The sequence below is a fragment of the Geotrypetes seraphini genome, chromosome 6 (assembly GCF_902459505.1).
Source record: "Geotrypetes seraphini chromosome 6, aGeoSer1.1, whole genome shotgun sequence".
Lineage (NCBI taxonomy): Eukaryota > Metazoa > Chordata > Amphibia > Gymnophiona > Dermophiidae > Geotrypetes > Geotrypetes seraphini.
Window position 1 is genome coordinate 20,720,120 of NC_047089.1, and position 23,056 is coordinate 20,743,175.

The 23,056-nt window shown below is 39.8% G+C and overlaps 1 protein-coding gene across 1 annotated transcript in view; it reads right to left on the reverse strand.

Moving 5' to 3' along the window:
• Nucleotides 1–23,056, reverse strand: part of DLG2 (discs large MAGUK scaffold protein 2) — a 1,272,293-nt gene that overhangs the window by 414,224 nt on the left and 835,013 nt on the right. The gene's annotated exons all lie outside the window — the stretch shown is intronic.

Here is a 23,056-nt window from a genome sequence, read left to right on the forward strand (position 1 = left end):
GAAGGTAGCATCCCCTGTGTTCTCTACTGCTATGTCGTTCAAAAACTGGATGTTATTTCGTTTCATTTTCTGTTTCAGTTTTGACGTAATAATTGATTATAGCACCCAGTTATCGGCACTAAGGGCTCCTTTTTTCAAAGCCGCGCTAGGGCCTTAACACACGGAATAGCGCGCGTTAGCCGCTACCGCCTCCTTTTGAGCAGATTTTGATTTTCAGATAGCACTCGCTATAACGTGCACTAATCCGGTGCGTACATTAAAAACGCTAGCGCACCTTTGTAAAAGGAGCCCTAAGAAGCTCATTTGAGAATTAAATTGCACACACCATTTTTGAGGACTATATATAGAATTAGGAATTAGGAGAATTAGGGGGGTGGTATTTCATAGTACTATAAATAAGTATGTTTACATCATTGATTAATAAAAGGGATGGGGGGAAATAGTGACTTCAAATTCTGTAAACTAAAGGTGCTTCTTTCTGTTTTGTTATGTATTCAGATATATATATATCTGTATTGCACTGTTCGTACTTGAAAATTAATAAAGATTTAAAACACCAAGAAAAAACAACAACCCAGTCCGGGTCCTACTATACAATATTTCTTTCTCTGTCTTCTAAAATATAGCTACACTATCATTTTAACGTAAACTATTGTTTTGTTGTTCTTTGGATTAAATATGGGTTTTGGGTTTTTTTAAAAATAAATTATATCCAATTAAAATATTTCTGGTCAAATATGGTTAAAACAACTCATTCTATTGAATTCAAATAGTTCTATATTGTTCACACTGGGTTCATAATTCATTAATTATTTTCTATATTTCTCATTTTTATGGTGTTTATTATGGCTCAATTAAAAAACAAAAAAACAAAACCAAAAACAACTGAGCTATAAGAATTAAGAGAATTTTGCTGGGGAAGCTTGTCCTGATATTCAGGGGAGAATTCATCAAAGGACACCAAGTACATTAGTGCAAACAATCGCATAGTGCGTGCAAATGTGTTAGTGTGCGCTACTAAAGACGCCTATAGGAATATAATGGGTGCCTAGCAGTTTATGCTATTCCGACTGCGTGCACTTATGCGCTCAGTGCCCTTTGATGAATTCCTCCCTCAGTGGCACTCTCTGAGTTAGTACAATACAATACAAATCTGAATTCCGATCTGTGTGAGGTCGGTTATTTCGTCTGTGGTTTCTTTTTTTCTTTACAAAAGCTTCACTGGCTACCGTTTGAGGCTAGAGTGTTATTTAAATTTGGATGCATTTGTTTTAAAGTTTTATTTGGCTTAGCGCCGGCTTACCTTGTTTCTCATTTTAGTTTTTTTTATTTCTAAGAAAAATATTCGTAGGTCTGGTTGGTTTTATTTTCCTTCAGCAAATGCACATCGTTACAAAAATTTTTTGGATAGGACCTTAGCATTCCAAGCAGGATTAATGAATTCATGTTTGAATCTTCTTGTTTCTCCATTTCTTACTATCAATTTCGAAAAGATCTTAAAATCCACTTATTTAAACAATATAATATACATTACTGATTTTCATATTATCATGTAGTTATAATGTACTTTTAATCTTTTTATCTATACTTAGTTTATATTGTGTTTTTTTTATTTATTAGTTTTAATGCTTGTATTAGTTACTTAGAATTTTATTATGTATGATGTCATTATTATATTGTATGCTGAGCACCTATTGTGTAAACCACTATGAACTTCTGGTTAGTCAGTATATAAAAATAAATTATTATTATTATAATTGTATTAACTATAAAATGTATCCATGTGTAGTTTTCTTGAGATAACAAAAGAAACTGACCCTATTTACTCTAGAGGTTCCAGCCCTAGATGTATCTATGTGAATTATTTGTTTTAATAAAGCCATCATCTTGGACATTAACTCTCCACAATTTCTTATATGTAGTTTTCATCATATTAATGTTAGGAAATTCTTCTTTACAGAGAGGGTGGCTGATGCATCGAATGCGCTCCTGAAGGAGGTGGTGGGGAAGAAAACGGTCACAGAGTTCAAACTAGCGAGAGGTGAACACAGAGGATCTCGAATCAGAAAATAATGGGTATACATTGAAGGAACTAAGACCAGTATTGGGCAGGCTTGCACGGTCTGTGTCCCGTATATGGCCATTCAGTTGAGGACGGGCTGGGGAGGGCTTCGATGGCTGGGATGGTTAAGATGGGCTGGAGTGAGCTTTGATGGAGACTCCAGGAGATAAATCCTAAGTGCACTACCGGGCAGAGCTCTGGGTTTCTGACCCAGAAATATCTAAGAAAAAGGACCATTTAAATTAAATGATTAATTTATGAAGTGCGTATGGTTGGACAGACTGGATGGACCATGCGGGTCTTTATCTGCCGTCATTTACTATATTACTATGTATGAAATTTGTTGACAAAGTTCCCTTCTAGTAACAGGAAAAAAAAAAGCTGTGAAAACTCCATAAAGGGAGCATTTTTTGACTATTAAAAAGCACTGTCAGAGTAAAATGGGAGATCCTGCAGTTACAATATAAGTAAAACTGTATTTATTTAAGTGTGTGGTATGCAAGGGTCTACTTTCTTAAGCAAAAAAAAAAAAAAAATCAATAATATCTTTCTGGTTTATAATTTGTGCTAAAAACTGAGAGCTAGATTTCTAAAAATCTTAAAAGTATATTATCACATTTCAGGGTAGATGGTTCAGAATGTCAAGTTTTTGACTCACCAGAGGCGTAGACTGCATTCCAATTCTGGCAGTGCCCAAGGGTGGACCAGGGAGGGTTCTACACATTCCTCCCTCCTCCTCTTTCCCCTCCCTCCACGCACGTTAAACATACCTTTGCTGGCGGTGATGCCAAGGCCCCAACAGCCATAGAAATGCAGTGCCCATGCCACCCCATCCTAATTGTGCTGCTTCTTTGTGCAGAAGGCGGCAGCATGCCTCCAGTCGCCGACTTCAGAGTTCTGCGAGCATGCTCAATTCTCGTGCGAACTGAGCATACGCAAGTCCCAGCATCAGACTCAGAAGTAACCTCAGAAATTACTTTTTCATGGAAAGGGTGGTGAATGCTTAAAATGGCCTCCCAGTGGAGGTGGTAGAGATGAAGAGTGTATCTGAATTCAAGACAGCTTAGGACAAGTGAGCAGTGTGTGGTGCAGTGGTTAGAGCCACAGCCTCAACTCCCTGAGGTTGTGGGTTCAAACCCACGCTGCTCCTTATGACCCTGGGCAAGTCACTTCATCTCCCCATTGCCCCAGGTACATTAGATAGATTGTGAGCCCACCCCGACAGATATAGAAAAATGCTTGAGTACCTGAATGTAAACCACTTACCCCCTCTTTTACAAAGGTGCGCTAAGCTTTTTAGCACACGCTTAGCGTACCTTTGTAAAGAGGGCCTTAGGCTATATCAATCAATCAATAAGTATGTTGGATCTCTAAGGGAGAGGAAGGGATAGTGGATGGAATGCCATATGGTCTTTATCTATATATTCTCTTAGGTTTTCACGGCTGGCGTCGTGATTGTTGCAGTTGTCCAGGTCTCGTCACGTCTGGGTAGGTAGAACCGATGTTTTAGCCATCATGCTATGCGCCTTCTTCATGGCTGAAACATCAGTTCTACCTATCCAGACCAGGACAACTGCAACAATCAGTTAACATGCTAATTCGTGTGTTAACTCAGCCCTATATATAGCCATTCAGCAAAACAAGCATCTGCTTAGGGCATCAAAGGAAGGGGACACCATAGAGTTTATTCCTGTAGCTATATCGAGAGAGGTGGTGGAGAGTACAACTGTGACGGGGTTCAAAGAAGCGTGGGATGAACACAGAGGATTTAGAATCAGAAAATAATATTAAATATTGAACTAAGGCCAGTACTGGGCAGACTTGCACGGTCTGTGTCGGTGTATGGCCGTTTGGTGGAGGATGGGCAGGGGAGGGCTTCAATGGCTGGGAGGGTGTAGATGGGCTGGAGAAAGTCTTAACGGAGATTTCGGCAGTTGGAACCCAAGCACAGTACCGGGTAAAGCTTTGGATTCTTGCCCAGAAATAGCTAAGAAGAAAAAATTTAAAAATTTAAATTGAATCAGGTTGGGCAGACTGGATGGACCATTCGGGTCTTTATCTGTCGTCATCTACTATGTTACTATGTTACTGTTGCCTGCCACACCCACTATCTAAGATATATGTGGGTGGCTTTCTACTCATTATAAATATATATGATGCTTTGTTTCATACAATAATATTTCTTAGTGCTTAGTTGCTCAATGAATCTTCAATGCTTATTGTACAGAACTGTCATTTAAGTTACAACATATAATTCTGCTCTATAACCTTCATGCTAGCCCGAGGCATTTCATTGAATTCAGTAACCTCGAGTATTGCTTTTCCAGTAAAGCTTACAGGGTCTGGTAAGCCTGCTTTCCAATCCTGCTGTCCCAATAGCATTCACACTATGAAACTGCATCAAATGTCCAAAAGGAAAACCACAAATTTGTCTAATTTTCCTCTGTCTTGTTAGTGAATCAGCCTGGGACAGCACACGGCAAAGTTACCAGTATGTAAAAATGGTTCCACATTTCAGTATCACTATAGCGAAAAACGGTGATGTCAGAAAAGCATTGCTCACTAAATCTGACTTTATAAAGGCGTCTGTATTTATGCGTCCCTTGTGTAAGTAGTTTCAAGTTTCACGTTTAACTAATTTTAATATACCGACCATCGACGTGCAGCTGGCCGGTTTACAATTACATTACATTATATTAGAGATTTCTATTCCGCCATTACCTTGCAGTTCAAGGTGGATTACAAAAGAGTTATAAAAGGTGGGTTACAATATTGGATCATTGGTAAATTCAAGAGAAGTTGAGAGGGCGGATTATAAAAAGAGATATAAATGGTGGGATACAGTAGATCACTGGTGAATTCAAGAGAAATTGAGAAGAACTCAATGGGGTGGGGTGGGGTGAAATGGGGTGGGGTGAAAGAGTGATTCAGTAAAAATGAAAGGTTAAAATAAATTTAGTAGGGGGGGGAAATGTGAACATTAAATAGGCAAATTACCAATACGAACATGAGCTTGAGGGTAAAGGGGGAGGGGACAGTTCATAATTACATCATTAAAAACAAATTAATTAAAGGGAGGAGGGGGAGGATAAAACACCAGGAGTGGGGATCGCTTCTTGTTAATTTTGCTAGCTATTGGAAAGGAAATATTTAGACGCTAACTAAGGTGTGCTAACCGATTAGCACGCGCTAATCAATCTTTTTAGGCATACTTTTGAGATTGATTGAAGGATGTTTTATTAGATTTGAAATTGTGGAATTCGTACAGTAATTATATTTTGAAGATTTGAATTGTATGGGTTTTTTAAAAAAAAAAAGATCATATTGTTTTTATATTTTGTTCTGTAAGTTATTGTAAATACTTACCCCGTTTTACTAAGGTGCGCTAAGCGTGAGCTAAATCTACACGCACGCGCTAACCTCTAACATGTCCATAGACTAACATGCACAGGGTAGGGAACTCCGGTCCTCGAGAGCCGTATTCCAGTCGGGTTTTCAGGATTTCCCCAATGAATATGCATGCGATCTATTTGCACGCACTGCTTTCAATGCATATTCATTGGGGAAATCCTGAAAACCCGACTGGAATACAGTTCTCGAGGACCGGAGTTCCCTACCCCTGGTTTAGCGTGTGGTTAAACACGCACTAAAAAGCATAGCACACCTTGGTAAAAGGAGCCCTTAGTTGTAGGTGGATTATAAATGCATGAATGAATGAATAAATAAAATAATAATAAAATAATGTATTTCTTATATACTGCCAAAGCCATGGTAGTTCGAGGCGGTTTACAATAAGAGGAGCTGGACAGTCAGCGATATAGTTACAGTGTAGAAGCAATTAATTCATTATACAGAATATGCGAGATAATGAACAACAAATTCTTAGGTGACAAATCGGTTGAACAGTTTCGTTTTTTCTAATTTTCTAAAACCTAGATAGGATGAGGACAGCATGATAATGTTACCCAGCCAGTCATTCAGTTTACCTGCCTGGAAGGCTAGAGTTCTGTCCAGGAATCTTTTGTAACGGCAGGCCTTTATTGTTGGGTGTGTAAATGTGTGGATTTTACATGTGGGCCTAATAGTGTAACCCAAGTTGAAGTGGGAGGCCAGGTACATAGGGGCCAAACCAAAGATTGATTTGAAACAGAGACAAGAGAATTTAAATAATACTCTAGCCTCGAGGGGCAGCCAGTGACGTTAAGGATGAGTGCCCTTAATAGAATAGCACGGTGCCAGTATCCATGCTCAACTTGGGGCGTGAGGAGTTATGCCAACTGAAACTAACCCCCTCTTTTACAAAACTGTGATAGTAGTTCCTAGAGCGGGGAGCCATGCTGAACTCGATGAGCGTCAGGAGCAGCGCGGGCCATTCACCGCGGCTCCCCGTGCTAGAAACTGCTATCGCAGTTTCGTAAAAGGAGGCTTACGTGTAAATCCCACTGCAGAAGCTGGGCATGGATCCCCTGAATTCTATAACGCTGCACACTGCGTTTTAAGGAAACGCTGCTGGCCTAATGCAAACCAAAAATGAGGAAAACCCTACTGGAAGCTAACAGCAGCAAAAAAAAAAAAAATAAAAAGTGGGAAGGAACTGTGCACATCAACCAGAGATAAAGCAATTGAGGCTTATTCATATATATAAAACAGTCTTTATTGTGTATTAAATTAAATTGTTGAAGACAAATCTATAGACCCAAAGCGCTGAAACCAATCGATGTAGCACACCCATTTTTCAATACTCTTACACAGAGGTTGATTTGCTACAAGAATCCCATATGGAAAAACTGTATATGTACAATTTGCCGGAGAGATATTAAATCTGATTTTCCATTTTATACGCGTTTAAGAGTCTCTGATGTTACAAGAGTGCCATCTACTGGATGTCAGTTGTAACCCCCTGAGGCAGGCTTTTAAGCCGAAACACGGACCGTGTCGGCTCTGCGACATAGATTGGTTTCAACGCTTTAATTTAGACTGTTTTATCTGTTTGAATAAACCTCAATTGCTTTATCTCTTTAATTTGATGTGCACAGTTCCCCACTTTTTTGCAGACCCACACCAAAACACTTAGGGCTCCTTTTACAAAGGTGCGTTGGGGCCTTAACACGCGGAATAGCGCGCGCTAGCCGCTATTTCCTCCTCTTGAGCAGGCGGTAGTTTTACAGCTAGCGTGCGCAAATCCGGTGCGTGCGCTAAAAACGCTAGCGCACTTTTGTAAAAGGAGCCCTTAGGTGCTATTCTATAAACAGACACTTAAGTACGTATGTTTTCACGTAAATATGCCCTTTCTTCCCCATCTCAGCGTCTTGCATCTGTTAGAAGGTTTTTTCATGCTGAAAATTTGGTACCATATACAGAATTTCCCACATATCATGTAAATGTGAGGGGGGAAGGGATGTATAGGAGTAAAACATGGACGGGGCTGCCATTTGCACATGTCCCTGCTGCATTTATGAATTTACAGTTATGCCAGTAATGGAGCTGCAATTGTGTAAATTTAAGATCAAGTTTCAAGTTTAATAAAATTTTGATTAATATGCATTATCATAAGTTCAATGTGATGTAGAAATTAATAAAAAAAAGGAAGTGATAGACAGTGTATTTTGGGGGATTAAAAGATTTGAACACAGACAAATAAGCGATGACCGGAACATAAAGGGAGTAAACAAAAGGAGAACATAGGGAATAACAGTAGGTTAAAACACACCTAATTTAGTGGCCTTGTAGCTTTTACGGTTCGAATGCGTCTTTAAAGAGAAAGCACTTAAGATTTCCTATCTAGGCTAGTTTCTTCTCTCAAATGTGCTGGCAACGAATTCCATATCTGAGGAGCCGTCACAGAAAAGATCGTATCCCGCCGAGTGTTAATGGCTCTTAAGCTCCCACCAAGCATCATCCAGGACCCTAAACAGAGGGACTCATTTATAGAATCATTCTCTATGCGGTTAGTCATAACATTTTAATTATGAAACCTTACATCAAAGAAACATCGTTTTTCATAGGTCCAATCATTCAAGTCGTGAAGTTAGCTATGAAAATGGGAAATAGTGCTGCAAGACCACTAGTAATTCGAGGAAATAATTCCCTTGAGCCTTGTATAAAAGTCTTCCTCGTTTTCCTGCTTCAAACAAACATCGAAAGAAATGAAGCACGCAGTCAGTAGCATATTACAAAACCTGATTACTATTTTTTCAAGACTAACCACAGTTCAATTTCAACATGCATATTTTGTTTAAAGATTAGTGCTGTAGAGGTACATGCAAATGCCAGGATAAGACACAATAATCTGATTCATTTGTACATCATCAATCCAGAAGACTCTTCATTTTCCTGGTCCCGTACTCTTGGCCTCATGAATCACTGAACCTTGTTCTGTGGGAAATGAAAGTCATATCCCAAATAACACACTCATAACCATGAGACTATAATGACTTAGCCCAAAGGAGTCAGAAAGATGGAACAACCTCTGTTTCAATTACATCGTTATTTCATTACTGCTGTCTCAGTACACAGTTTGGTGTGAATGGCTGGTAGAGCAATAAGACAGACAACCTACTGATACAAAAAACCAGATTCTGTGTTTTCTTCTCCATGGGAATGTTTTCTGTATTGCTAGCCTTTCGGATCCATTTTTTTCAAGGATCACAGGCGACGACATTCGAAAAAGCCCAAGATCCACTTCCAGAGCTTTGACTGCATATAGATTGGGTTTTTTGGGGGGGATGCCATGCCGGTTCATTCTGCTGAGAAACACACAGCTCCATACCAGATAGAGCGCAAAGCAGGTTCGTTTAGTATCACTTGTTATCTAGCATGCCAGAGATCTAAACATAAAGATAAAGAACACATTGAACTTAAATAAACTGCATTATTAAAATGCAACTATGCAAGTTGCATGTGACAAAGGAATCCTCACCATTGCAGTGGCACAATGAACTGTATTCCTGTTATGATGTACGCTTTGTTGCATTTAAAAACAGCTTCATTAATTAAATGAATCTTGGTTTTAGATAAATTGGACTATCCTGAGGAGTGACGAAAATATGCCTCAAACCTTTCCTTCCTGGTAACTAATTCTATACCCAACAGCATATATCAACATAAAAGCTAATAGTTATCTTTTGATTTTGGACTATTCATCTTCCTTAGTGAAATAAAAATATATAATGTTTTGCATTCTAATCCTTTACAGTCTCTCATTCCCAAAATGTAATTTTGATATAACGATTTATATCAAGTGATAATTACATTGTTATCTGAATAATCTGCAAATTGAATGTGTTGGAAATAACATTGTCGTAAAGACGAGAAAATGTGGGATAGATGTCTCAGTTGTAAGGAGGTGTACACTCCAAATGAGGGAGAACGTTTGCAAGACGGAAGAAGGGCAGGTTCATGACTGAACCACACCCATACCAGCAGTGGCAAAGGCTGGTGTTATAGACTGAAAAAGTCCAAAGCAGAAGCTAAGGGCTTGATTCTCAAAACGGTGTCCCAATTGTAGGTGGTAGTAGGCGTCCTACCGCCATCTAATGGACCAATCGGGACACATGTTTTTTAAAAATTTGATGCGGCGAACTCGTACCTACAGATGTGCCTAGGCATGCCTATGGATGCCTAAGGTTAGGACAGGCCTTAGGTGTCCATAGGTGTGCCTAGGCACTTCTGTAGGTGCGAGTCAGATGCCTTAAAGGAAGGCCTGTAAAACGCTGTACAAAAAATAGACACGATTCTGGACGTGGTGCCGTTTTGCAGGCACCTACAGTGGCAGGCCTGATTCTCAAACTGGTGTCCCGATTGTAGGTGGCAGTAGGCGTCCTGCCACTGTCTAACGGACCAATCAGGGTGCATTAAAAAATAAATAAATAAATAAATAAAAATCGATGCAACGAATGATGCCTACAATGTAGGTGTCTTACTCACGCCTACGGAGCCTAAGGCCATCTGAAAGTGGACTTAGGGGTTCATAGGCGTGCCTAGGCTCTTCCGTTGACCCGAGTCAGACACCTTAAATGTAGGCCTGTAAAACGGCGATTCTCGAAGCAGTGCCTAAAGGTGATTGACATGAGGTAGGCGCCCGTTTTGCAGATGCCTACCGCAGCAGGAGCCGTTTCCAGAATCAGGCCCCAAGAATTCAGCTCACTTTTAAGATTGAACTTTTACTTCAGAAAGGCATAAACTGGGCAGAGCCCTATCTTGGGTTTTGGTTGACTGGAAGGGCACTGCTGTTAAGGTACTACTTTATAAACATTTAAGGTGGAACTGAACCAGTTCTATAGTAAAATTGATTTAAGGTGGAGTTTTACTAGCATCTTTTTGCATTGAACAGAAATGAAGTTGTAGATAGGCTTGGATCATGGAAAGCTTTGATAATGCATGAGGGTCAAGGAGGCTGGGCCAAGTATGCCCAATAAATCAAACTTATGCAATATTCAAAGCGTGGGAAAATAGCTAAAAGTAAACTTATTAGTTTGTTTTACTAAAGCATAATGAACTCATTCAACTTCCCAGAAAACGATCTGCTCTTTACACCAAAAATCTAGGCTGCTAGACTGAAGCCAATATTTTTTTTTTTGAGATACGCATTTACATCCTTCCTTGCTCTGTATAACTGCAGTCAGATCATAACTTTGTTCCGAGACCTAACATCTAAAACAGGAAATCTCGGCCTCCTGTATTCAGCAAGGTCACCTACTATGCTAAGCAAGACTACATCCATATATAATAGCACTGTATAAGTCTTCTATACAACAGTGACCGGTCCTGAGGTAAGGAACAAGTTTCAACTCATGAATGCTAGTCAAAAATGTAGAAAAAGTTACACATTCAGGACTTAGTACACTATACAGATTTAAAAAAAAAATTAAAAAAAAGCCTGGCCGTCCAGTAATGTTTTTGAAGTGATGCCCTCTTTATGTAAGTTAACATTTCTAGCATTTGCTTAAAAAAAAAACGCTCTTTTTTTAGAAGAATTTGTAGTATTACTGCACGATAAACCCTGAGTGACATATTTCATGTCTTATGTTCACTACATAGAGGCATCAATGGGGTTTAAGGGACATATGAGGGGCTGCTGACCAACAAAGTTGGGGCGGTCTCCATTGAGCGTTATACACTTAGTCCAGTGATTTTTCAGCTTTTTCGTTCCGTTGGAAAAATGAAATGAAAATTGCTGGACTAAGGCGTTAATCAGCGCACCTTAGTATAAGAGGGGGGTAAGTGTATAGCCCTCAATGAAGACTACCCCAACTTTGTTGGTTGGGCTGAGCACTTTACAGCGGTCCCTCACAGTTATCAACTTGGGCTTCCATTAAGATATGTTACTTTACCACCAACTCTTGTTATTTTAGGACAGCTCCCATTTTATGCAAGGAGACCTAGCTACTAATAACTGGGGTGAACGGTACAATAATGTGATAACGTCCCCTCTAACTCTCACATATTCTCTTATCTATTTGATATGGTACGTATAGATTTCTATCTGTACTGCCATTACTAAACAAAGGCGGGGAAGTGATTTCTCTTTTATATGGTACTGCTAGTTCAATAATTGCCTGCCATTCTACTTTTTAGTTTTCTAGCCCTGGGGTGGGCAACGCCGGTCCTCGAGGGCCAGAATCCAGTCGGGTTTTGAGGATTTCCCCAATGAATATGCATTGAAAGCAGTGCATGCAAATAGATCTCATGCATGTTCATTGGGGAAATCCTGAAAACCCGACTGGATTCTGGCCCTCGAGGACCGGAGTTGCCCACCCCTGTTCTAGCCTCATAAGAATTTTTTAAAAAAAATCTTCACAGAATTCCTCTAAAGAAAAATCTGGTTGCAAAGGATGCAAAGTTGATGCCCAAATTCTGCCAATAGCTCTGTCTAGTAATCACTCTAGAACAGTGGTCTCCAACCCTGTCCTGGAGAACCACCAGGCCAATCAGGTTTTCTGGATAGCCCTAATGAATATGCATGGAGCAGATTTGCATGCCTGTCACTTCCATTCTATGCAAATCTCTCTCATGCATATTCATTAGGACTAGCCCAGGGGTCTCAAAGTCCCTCCTTGAGGGCCGCAATCCAGTCGGGTTTTCAGGATTTTCCCAATGAATATGCATGAGATCTATGTGCATGCACTGCTTTCAATGCATATTCATTGGGGAAATCCTGAAAACCTAACTGGATTGCAGCCCTCAAGGAGGGACTTTGAGATCCCTGGACTAACCTGAAAACCCAATTGACCTGGTGGGTTGGGGACTACTGGTCTAGAAGATTTCTATCTGGTTTTCATATAAGGAATTGGTTTATCAAGATGGCACCTCCTTTAACTTGATCCCTCACCCACAGCCTAGTCAAGGATGCCATCCTCTTCTCACCTTGACATTTCCAGTCATGACTTTAGCATATAGGCTTCTCTAATCTCTCCAACACAGGTGTTCTGTGTACTTCTTCTGGGGCATCATGTTCTGGACCGTTCGAGTTGTTGAATATTTACATTTCTTGGCCTCTCTGAAACTTTTATCTCTGGACAGGCAGCATCTGTGAAATTGAATGTGAAATATATTTACTCTCTTCTTTTCTAGAAAGCATTATACATCCTCTAAACCAGGGGTGTCATAGTCCCTCCTGGAGGGCCGCAATCCAGTCAGGTTTTCAGGATTTCCCCAATGAATATGCATGAGATCTATTTGCATGCACTGCTTTCATTGTATGCTAATAGATCTCATGCATATTCATTGGGGAAAGCCTGAAAACCCAACTGGATTGCAGCCCTCGAGGAGGGACTTTGACACCCCTGCTCTAAATTAATCAATACACTTTTATCACACCTTAAGTTTGTTTTCACTTCCTGTTAAACTGTTACCTTCTACTCTTCCAAGACTTTCTCCTCCACCTTCAAATTTTCATTAGACACTAACAGAAACCATTGACAATTTTGTTTGCAAGGGATTTCTGCTATACTAATTTTTCCTACAGTGCTTGGCCCAAGAGATAAATCTAAAAAGACTGGTAGAAAGTCTTATCTGAATGTTTTGCACACTTAGCATCTGGAATATGCTGACTGCTCGCATTGTCTGCAAAGGGTTTGCATTTTCTCCTGCTGACTTCTCTTCTTTTGCACATAAGACAAAGCTGCAATAATTAAAAAAGCAGAGGTTGAAGCCATTGCTTGATATTTATTTCTAAATAAATATTAATTAAAGCACTGATGTTACTTTAGAATTGTTGCAACATTCAAATCTTCCACATAAAAAAAATATATATATTTTTTAACTATTTTGATCTGTAGGAGTCTTGCTTCCCACAGAGTTGTTTATTTTATGTCTAGAAGATAGAGTTTAGCAAACAGAAAATACTTACTAGGGTCCATATCGGTGCCTTCTTGAAACCCCATTATACTGGATCTTGTGGAAATGATGGCTACCACTTCCTTTTGTGGAGTTAATGGAGAACCAAGTGATATTCCGCCAGCTTTTATTGTCACAGATGACTACGGTAATCTTCACTTTCCCCCTGAATATTCTTCCAAATGAATTTGAGATATTTTGTTTGTTGAGTCTTTTGACCTGCCTCAGGATTATAGATCACAGCACCAATTGTTTGGCAGAATAGATCCTAAAACCGTCAGGCTACAGAAAGGTATTTTATTACCTGATCAAATGTTAGAAAAGGCCTTTGACCTTGAGAAGAAGCTGGCCTTTCTTATTCTCACCAGTGTGCTCTGCTCAGATCGACTTGGCCTCAGTTTTAGGAGACTTTAAAGAATCTCACTGGGTAATAGTTCTTTTCGGGTTCGTGGGATATAGAAGGGTATTAAAGTTCAACAAAATGAAAGAATTTACTTGCAAACACCAAGAGGGCCCACAGCCCCAAATCAGGCCACAGAGTTCTTGGAATAGACGATGATTTAGTTTAGCATTCCATATGAACAAAGCTCAATTATATTTACCAAATTCTGCTTGCAGTCCATGAATACACTTGAATGAAGGAAACTAGAGTTTATATAGTAATCCTGAAAGCTTCTCTGTATGAATATGAGTAATAATTGGCATATTGCATGACACTGGTGTTTGCCCTATTGGTTCTGATATAGCAGAAAATGTCATATTGTATAATCAAGGCACCTTCTTATGTGGTAATCAAATACCATAGAAGAACATATTAATATAAAATTGACTCCTCGGGGGCCATTCATTTATAGTCTCAGGTTTATGATTGCATCAATTGAGGGAACACAAGTTCATTTACCAACATGTGGAATTTCTGAGGCCGATACCAGGTTGTCTCATCTAATCTGTCCTAAGGTAGACTTTACTCAAAATATTCCATCTCATATTGTGCCTGGTGAAATAAATTTTAGGAAAACACAATCCTGAAGCTAAAGTGAGTCAAAGAATTAAAAATTAGGCTACTGCAAACTTTCATCGTATAAGCATAATCGTACAATCCTTTTGGAATCTATGATCCAGATTTAAGCATGAAGCAATGGACAAAAATGCTAACGAACAATGTGTAGCATTTTACAAGTATAAGACGTTTTGCTTGGGTGCCAAATTTAAGGTTCAAGAATACGATATGTTTTAAAATTACTGTGAATTATTCATCCAGTGCAATTTTGAATGAATTTTAACAGTGTATGATGGGCACACAGTGCAAGATAGTCAGACAGAGCTGTGGCACCTTGGCACGGTTCATAGACAACGGCGCAAAAGACAAAGGCGCGCTCGGACAATTGAGCGCAGCGCGGAGGTGCGCGCCGCTCAAAATTACTGTTTTTAGGGGCTCCGACGGGGAGTTTTGTTGGGGAACCCCCCCACTTTACTTAATAGACATCGCGCCGGCGTTATGGGGGATTTGGGGGGTTGTAACCCTCCACATTTTACTGTAAACTTAACTTTTTCCCTAAAAACAAGGAAAAAGTGAAGTTTTAAGTAAAATGTGGGGGGTTACAACCCCCCACACCCCCCACAACGCCCCCACAACGCGGCACGATGTCTATTAAGTAAAGTGGGGGGGTTCCCCCCCACGCCCCCCCATCGGAGCCCTAAAAACAGTAATTTTCTGTGGTGCGCGCCTCCGTGCTGCACTCAATTGTCTGGGCGTGCCTTTGTCCCGGCGCGCTTTTGACCTGACACCTCTTGGCACAGTCCTTAAATTTGACACTTTTAATTTTTTTCCCCCCCAATTTTTATAGCAAATGAAAAATACTAGATTTGCAGCACTAGATATCAAAGTCCTCCATTTATTCACAGAATGAGTAGGTCCTTTAACTAAGGTGCATTAACCAATTTAGCACGTGCTAATCATTAGCCCATTATATTCTATGGGTGCATTACCCCTTGTTTTACTAAGGTACGCTAACCGATTAGCGCGTGCTAAATGCTAACGCGTCCATAGACTAACACGCAAGCATTAGCGTTTAGCGCGCGCTAATCAGTTAGCGCACCTTAGTAAAAGGACCCCTTAATCTGCTTCAGGTCTGTTCTGCCACCACCTCTAGGTGTGAGAGAGCGATCCATGTCCCTTTAATCTTTCATCTCTTTGCTAAGGCTCACAATAACGATGCCAGTTATTGTCAAATTGGGATTACAGTGGTACCTCGGAATCCGAATGCCCCAGAACTTGAACACTTTGGGATCTGAACTTTGTTTTGGAGTAAATTTTGTCTTGGAATCCAAACGCCCTGCACATTTGATGTGTGTGTTTGTGCCCCAGAATCTGAATGCTGCTTTGGAATATTTGTTAATATTTTACCTTAAAATCCAATGTATTTCCTGTTAAAATTTGAGTTTGTGGGACCCAGGAACGGATTAATCCAGTTTCTATTATTTTCAATGGGAAAAATTATCTTGGAACGCGAACGGGGTTCTGGAATGGATTTCAAGGCATCACCTCTACACTGTTAACTAGACTAAAGATTTTCAAAAAGCAATCATTTTTGGTTGCTACTGATTTAATCCAGATATGAACCAACGATATAGAGGTCCTAGAACACCGTATGAGGGTGGCTAGAAAGGTTTGGTATTACAAAAAAAAAAAAAAAAAGCACGTTAAACAACGCAGTCTCCATCAAGGGCTATACGCTTAGGCCCTCTTTTCCTAAGGTGCGCTAATCGATTTAGCGCATGCTAAACGCTAACGCGTGTATGTTAGTCTATGGACGCATTAGCGTTTAGTGCATGCTAATCAGTTAGCGCACCTTAGGAAAAGAGGGGGTTAGTCCAGCAAGTTTCCATTTTTTTCATAACCTATTTTTCCTATGATACAAAAACAAAAAAACCTAGAAACTCGGTGTACTAAGGTCCGGATTCTGTAACCGGCGCTGTGGTCAGCGGCCGCCTTAAAAGTGGCTGCTGATCACGCGTAGGCCAAGGTTTTCCAGGCCTGCATTTCCAATGCCTACCTTGGACGTGAATCATGCTTTGGAGGCACCTATCGAAGCCTAATGCCACTTTTGGTGTTAGCCACGTCTATAGTGGAATTAGGCACTGATAGGTGCCTCCAGAGGTGCAATTCCGGCACCTTTGGTTTAGGCACCAGTAGGCATAACAACCAAAGAATTGCTGTACTGGGAAAGACCGAAGGCCCATCAAGCCCAGTATCCTGTTTCCAACAGTGGCCAACCCAGGTCCCAAGAACCTAGCTAGATCCCAAGTAGTAAAAACAGATTTTATGCTGCTTATTTTAGGAATAAGCAGTGGATATCCCCGAGCCATCTCAATAATAGCTTTTGGAGTTTTCTTTTAGGAAATTATCCAAACCTTTTTTAAACCCTGCTAAGCTAACTGATTCTCCGGCAACAAATTCCAGAGTTTAATTATGTTGGGTAAAGAAATATTTTCTCCGGTTTGTTTTCAATCTACTACTTAGTAGCTTCATTGCATGACCCTTAGTCCTAGTATTTTTGGAAAGAGTGAAGAAGTGATTCACATCTATCCTTTTCACTCCACTCATTATTTTATAGACCTCTATCAAATCACCCCTGAGCTGTCTCCTCCAAGCTGAAAAGCCCTAGCTGCTATAGCCTTTCTTCATAGGGAAGTCGTCCCATCCCTTTTATCATTTTTGTCACCCTTCTCTGTACCTTTTCGAAGTCCATTATATATTTTTTGAGATATGGTGACCAGAACAGCACAGAGTATGCGAGGTGTGGCCTTACCACAGAGAGATACAAGGGCATTATAACATTTGAAATGGAGCTGAAATGCCATTTAAAACGACGTGTCTCTCTTAACGTAGGCACCGGTAGGGCGCCTACCGGCACTTTAGAAAGCGCTGGTTGTAGAATTTCCCCCTAACCCCCTTTTTTACTAAGGTGCGCTATGTTTTTAGCGCGCGCTAATCACGCGCTAAATGCTAATGCGTACTCTATGGACACGCTAGCGGTTAGCGCACGTGTTTGATTTAGCGCGCACTAAACGTGCGCTAAAATGCTTAGCGCATCTTTGTAAAAGAGGGCCTAAGTGTATAGCCCTCGATGGAAACGACGTTGCTTAACTTGCTTTTTACCAGACTTTTCAAACCACCTTTGTTTTAGTTCCTTTGTCCATTTGCTTGACCCCTCTCAGTTTAAATCGTGACCCTAATTTCTTTTACATAAGAGACCTGAATAAGGGGCAACAAAGTATACTGTGGCTTAAGAACACTGTCTTGGGCCCGATGCATGTGCCGGCCCTGTGGACCGGCAGGAAATTTCTGCGGACCGGCACCGGTCCATGGATTGCAGGTTGAAGAACACTGTTCTAAAGCTTAATAATGAATGAGAATATATGAAATGGCAGATCAAAAGGTTTGATCAGCTTCTGCTGTGACAACTCTGCTTCCTAAGAGATCAAAAGAATCTCATCTAGACATGAAGGGGTGATCTCTGATGTGTAAGCTATATGTGAGAGCTATTTCCATGAAGGGACGGGATACGTGGATTACAATAGAACATGTTTTGATGAGATATTTATGATCAATTGCTTAAAAGTAAAAAGAATATAGAGAAAACACATTTTTCTTCAAGTGTGGGCAACCCATTTTGACAAAATGCTTTTACTGCAAAGTCAATATCAAAATAACAAAACAATATACTTCCAGTGAATGTGAAAAGTCCCGATGTGGGGTGTCAGATATGACCAATAAAAGCAAGACGCTTCAACGGTCTGTCAATTCTTCATTCATCCCCAATAGTTGTAACATCGTAATACCTTTATATATTTTTTTTCAAAAAACTTTTCTTTATGCTTTTTCTGCTCTTTATACGTTTTTCAGTGCATCTATCTTAGAAATAAGTTAAATATTAAGAACTTATCTTCGTTCCATTGTGGGTGATAATTATAGTTATCTTATGTTCCAGCGTTCAAATCAACGCTCCCCTCTGCCAACGCGTTTCGCTGACCCCAGCCTTGATAAAGATCAGCGAAACGCATTGGCAGAGGGGAGCGTTGATTTGAACGCTGGAACATAAGATAACTATAATTATCACCCACAATGGAACGAAGATAAGTTCTTAATATTTAACTTATTTCTAAGATAGATGCACTGAAAAACGTGTAAAGAGCAGAAAAAGCATAAAGAAAAGTTTTTTGAAAAAAATATATAAATATATTACGATGTTACAACTATTGGGGATGAATGAAGAATTGACAGACCGTTGAAGCGTCTTGCTTTTATTGGTCATATCTGACACCCCACATCGGGACTTTTCACATTCACTGGAAGTATATTGTTTTGTTATTTTGATATTGATTTTGATTTTTGCTTATATTTAACTTTACTGCAAAGTGGCATCATTTTCTGCCCACCCTTTGGACCCGAACCATATACAGTAGCGCACTCATTGAAATAAAGAACATAAGGTAGATGTAGAAGTCAAATGTGCTTTTAATTGATGTTATTCAGGAGCAGAGTACAAAACCATTTATAAAGACAAGGATGATAAAAAGGTCACTTACATCATTACCCCTAGGACTAACGGTGACCTTTTATTCTCACTCCCCCCAATACTGCAGCTAAGTTTACCGGTTGACATAGCTTATTACATAGAAAAAAATAACACTGTGTTTTCTAACGTTTCTGGCACAAAATTCACATTTTTATTACACCATAAAGGCACAATTTCACCTCCAGCAGTATACATTATTACCCAGCTAAATCTGATATTGCAAATTGTGGACAAGTCAAAACCATTGGAAATTCCGAACAGCTTCAAAAAAAATACAAAATACAAAAAATATTGAAATAAAATACTTGAGAAAAGTTGTTCACAGTTTAATAAATGGATTATTTTTTTTTTTTTTAAAGGGTTTCACCTATCATGGATCTGTGTAGCTTTATAGGTCTTTTCCATAGGTAATACGTTTATAAATGTGCTGAATACAGAACCAAGTCGATTACACCCCTTACATGAAAAGTATTTTTCATTATACTGAAGCTAAGTATATTGAACAAAACAAGAAGATGAAATTCCAATAAGGGACAATCATGTTTCTGAAACTACCAAGCAACTATCGGTCATTAGAATTGCAATGATGAGCATTAGTTTCTTTGATCAGAAGAATATTTGGAAAAATGAATGGAATGGCTATCATTCACTAAACGGTCCATTAAGTGGGCCATTTACGCTAGGGTTACAATATGGCTCCAGAAAAAGGAGGATGGATTGAGGTATCCGGGTTTTACTTCCATTGCTTTCAAGGGAAGTGAAACCCGGATGCCTCAATCCGTCCTCCTTTTTCTGGAGCCATATGGTAGCCTAAAGGTGTTAGTGCATTTTTCTGCCTCAGGGCTCACAATAATAAAACAAGGCCCTGAGCCAGATAAAAACACATTAACCATCAGTAAATGGCCCCTTAAATGAGAAATATCTATTTTTTTGATTATTTTTAGGTAGGGGTCCTTTAACTAAAGCGCCCTAGCCGTTTTAGCACGCGCTAAATATTAGCGTGCGCTAGACGCTAATGCATCCATAGACTATTAATGGCCGCGTTAGCGTTTAGCGTGCACTAAATATTAGCGCACATTAAAATAGCTAGGGCGTCTTAGGAAAAGGACCCCATAGTGATAAACATGGTTGATAACTATTATAGCTTTTTTGAGGGACGTTATCAACTAATGGCTTCCTTGTTGACTAGTTGGCTAGTTGACTAGAGCAAAATGTCCTCGATTGGAAACAATTTTCCTTACACACACAGTCTTCAAACTATTTATAATGAAGACAATATCTAATTCTAAGTTCATTTAACCCGAATGTGAAGAGAACATTGAAATCGGAGACCTCACCTTCAAGATTGACCTGACACGAAAGCAGTTGTTGCCATGCATACTACAGGTTGGGTTTAACATGCGGCAGATTAAAGCAGGAAGTCACAAATGTCTTGGCCTGGCCTTGGCACGTTCTCTAAGTACACAAGTGATTTAGACGGAGCAGGAGCAGGCAAGCATCCATAGAAGGTTGCGTGACAATTTCACTCCCTCTTATATTAAATGCTAACGCGTCCATGGAAGATAATGGGCACGTTAGCGTTTAGGGCGAGCTGAATTGACTAGCGTGCCTTCATAAAAGGACCCCTCAATCTATTCCGGGTTCCACCTCGAGGTTAAAAACTCAGATGGCTCGGACTAATTTTAAGGCAAACAAGAAATAATTAACTCTTTATTTGGCACTGTTGCTCGCGTTCAACATCAAGTTACTTAAAGGAGCCGTTTCACCATCTGCCAATTAAAGGGTTAAAACAAACTTCAGTTTAAAAAATGGTTGTTTTTTTTTTTTCAAGGAGTAGGGTTTGAAAAATTAATCCAATGATTAAGGGCTCCTTTCACAAAGCTTAGGTATCGAGTCTGCGGTGTTAAATGCACTGAAGCCCATAGGAATCCAATGGGCTTCGCTGCACTTACCACCGCACCTTTGTAATAAAGTAAATTCAATTTATTTACCCCTCCCCCCACCCCTTTTTACAAAAGCACGCAAGAGGTTTTTTAGTGCCGGTGTGCTGAATGCTCTGCACTGCGCTGACACTCATAGGAACTCAATGACCGTCGGAGACCTCTTCTCAGTATCTACTTCATATGCCATCTTTGAAAATTATCGGCACACGTCGGGCTACCTCGTTCGCAATTATGGCCCCTACAATATGGAATTCATTTCCTCTTCATATCAGGGCAGAAAACAACTTAGATAAATTCAAGGGAAATCTAAAGACCTACCTTTTCCAAGACGCATTTGACTGTTAAATAGATTTGGTTTACAGCCAGAGTCATTCTTTAATCTTCGCTCCGTAGCTTCCCCATTGTGGTTTACCTTCTTTACAGCACTGTTATAAATATAACTTTACGTTGCTATTTATCCCCAGCAGGTCCTGTCGGACATTACCTACTAAAATGTACATATTACATTTTCGCTCAGCAAATTGTATTTCTATACTATTGCCTCCTGAGGTCTCTGATCTCTGTATTTCCTCTGAATATCTACTTATTGTATTTCGCTGAATGTCCAGCACTCTTGATTGTAAACCGCCTAGAAGTCGCAAGATTGTGGCGGTATAGAAGAATAAAGTTATTATTATTATTCTTTGTATTCTTTACTTTTAATTTGTTGTTCTCTCCATTTTCTAATTGATTATGTATTGTTTTGTGAGTATTTCTTTGTTTATTGTCCCCACCCCCCCTTTTTTAATTATAAATTGTAAAACGCTTAGAAGTTTTGATTTGCGTTTCATCAAAATTTTAATAAACTTGGAAACCTGGAGCAGCGCAGTGCTTTCAGGATGCCAGCCGGCGCTAAAAACCTCTCGCGCGCTTTGGTGCATGCTGGATTTTTGTAAGCCGCTTACAGCCTGTTTTGCAAAGCCGCGTGGCAACAGCCCCGAAGCCCTTTAAATCTCTGTTACTGCGGCTTTGTAAAACAGGCCCTTAGTCTTATAGTTTAAAAAATGAATACATATTGCCAATTTGGAAAATATGAATGCAGGGCTGGTCGAACTCTTGCTAAGCCTGGCCTATCGTTAGGTGGTTTGACGATTCAATACAGAGAGGCAAAATCAATATTATCTGATGTCTCAAGAAAGCGAATGGTGTGGCTGAATGAGTGAGGGAGCAAAGATCATACACAGACCCTTATAGAGATTTATATAAAGGGGGAAATAACATGACTGAATTTGCTGCATAGCAACAAGGACCAGGATTCAAGGGCTATGAACTCAAGGACATTCAAATTCTTCTTAGCAAACAATATAACAAATGCTGCTTTTATGCCGATATGTGCTTAAATCCCAGTACAGACGTGTCTTTACAGCAAGCCCTGTTCGTCGGAGATTCTCCTTTCCGATCTTTGCCTTAAAATCTACTATCAAGAAAATAAAAAAATATATCACTGGCATAAGTACATGTAGGGTTTTTACAAGATTTAAACACAAGAAATGTTATTTCACAGTCTGGTTTGTGCTTAGGCAGCTCCAAGGCTAAACTGCAAATGGCGGATGTTTCTTAAAATTCAAACGAGTAGGTAAAAGATGGAAAAAATACATATACTGTACACTTCATCAACGCAGCTTGAAATAATCTTTTCCCAATATTTCTGAAAAACATTTATATTACAGTATGGCTATAGAGAACAGTAAGTTGAGGAGAAGAAAAGATTAGACATCAAAATTCTCTCGGCAGGAAGAGAAGAATTCTCATATTCTTTCACGGCCTTACATAAGGTTATTACTTTATAACAGCATGGCAGCTAACTGATGTTTCTCATTAATTAGCTTTCACATTGGCCTGGAAAGGGAAGATGTTGGTTCCAAGAATAAACAGAACTAAAGTACGGCATGCGATTTCTCTCGACGCGGTCGCCCAGCCGAGACATTAGGAAGTAAGCACCACCAACTCCCATTACTTCCGTTTGAGGGAGCGGTCTGCAATCTACGGTGGTCGTTTCATTTCCGTGTACCGAGCGGAGTAAAGCGCTCGGCACAGAATAGCACGGGTTTGAGAGCCTGCTCGTTTGCGCGGGTAAAACAGCAGCGGGATCA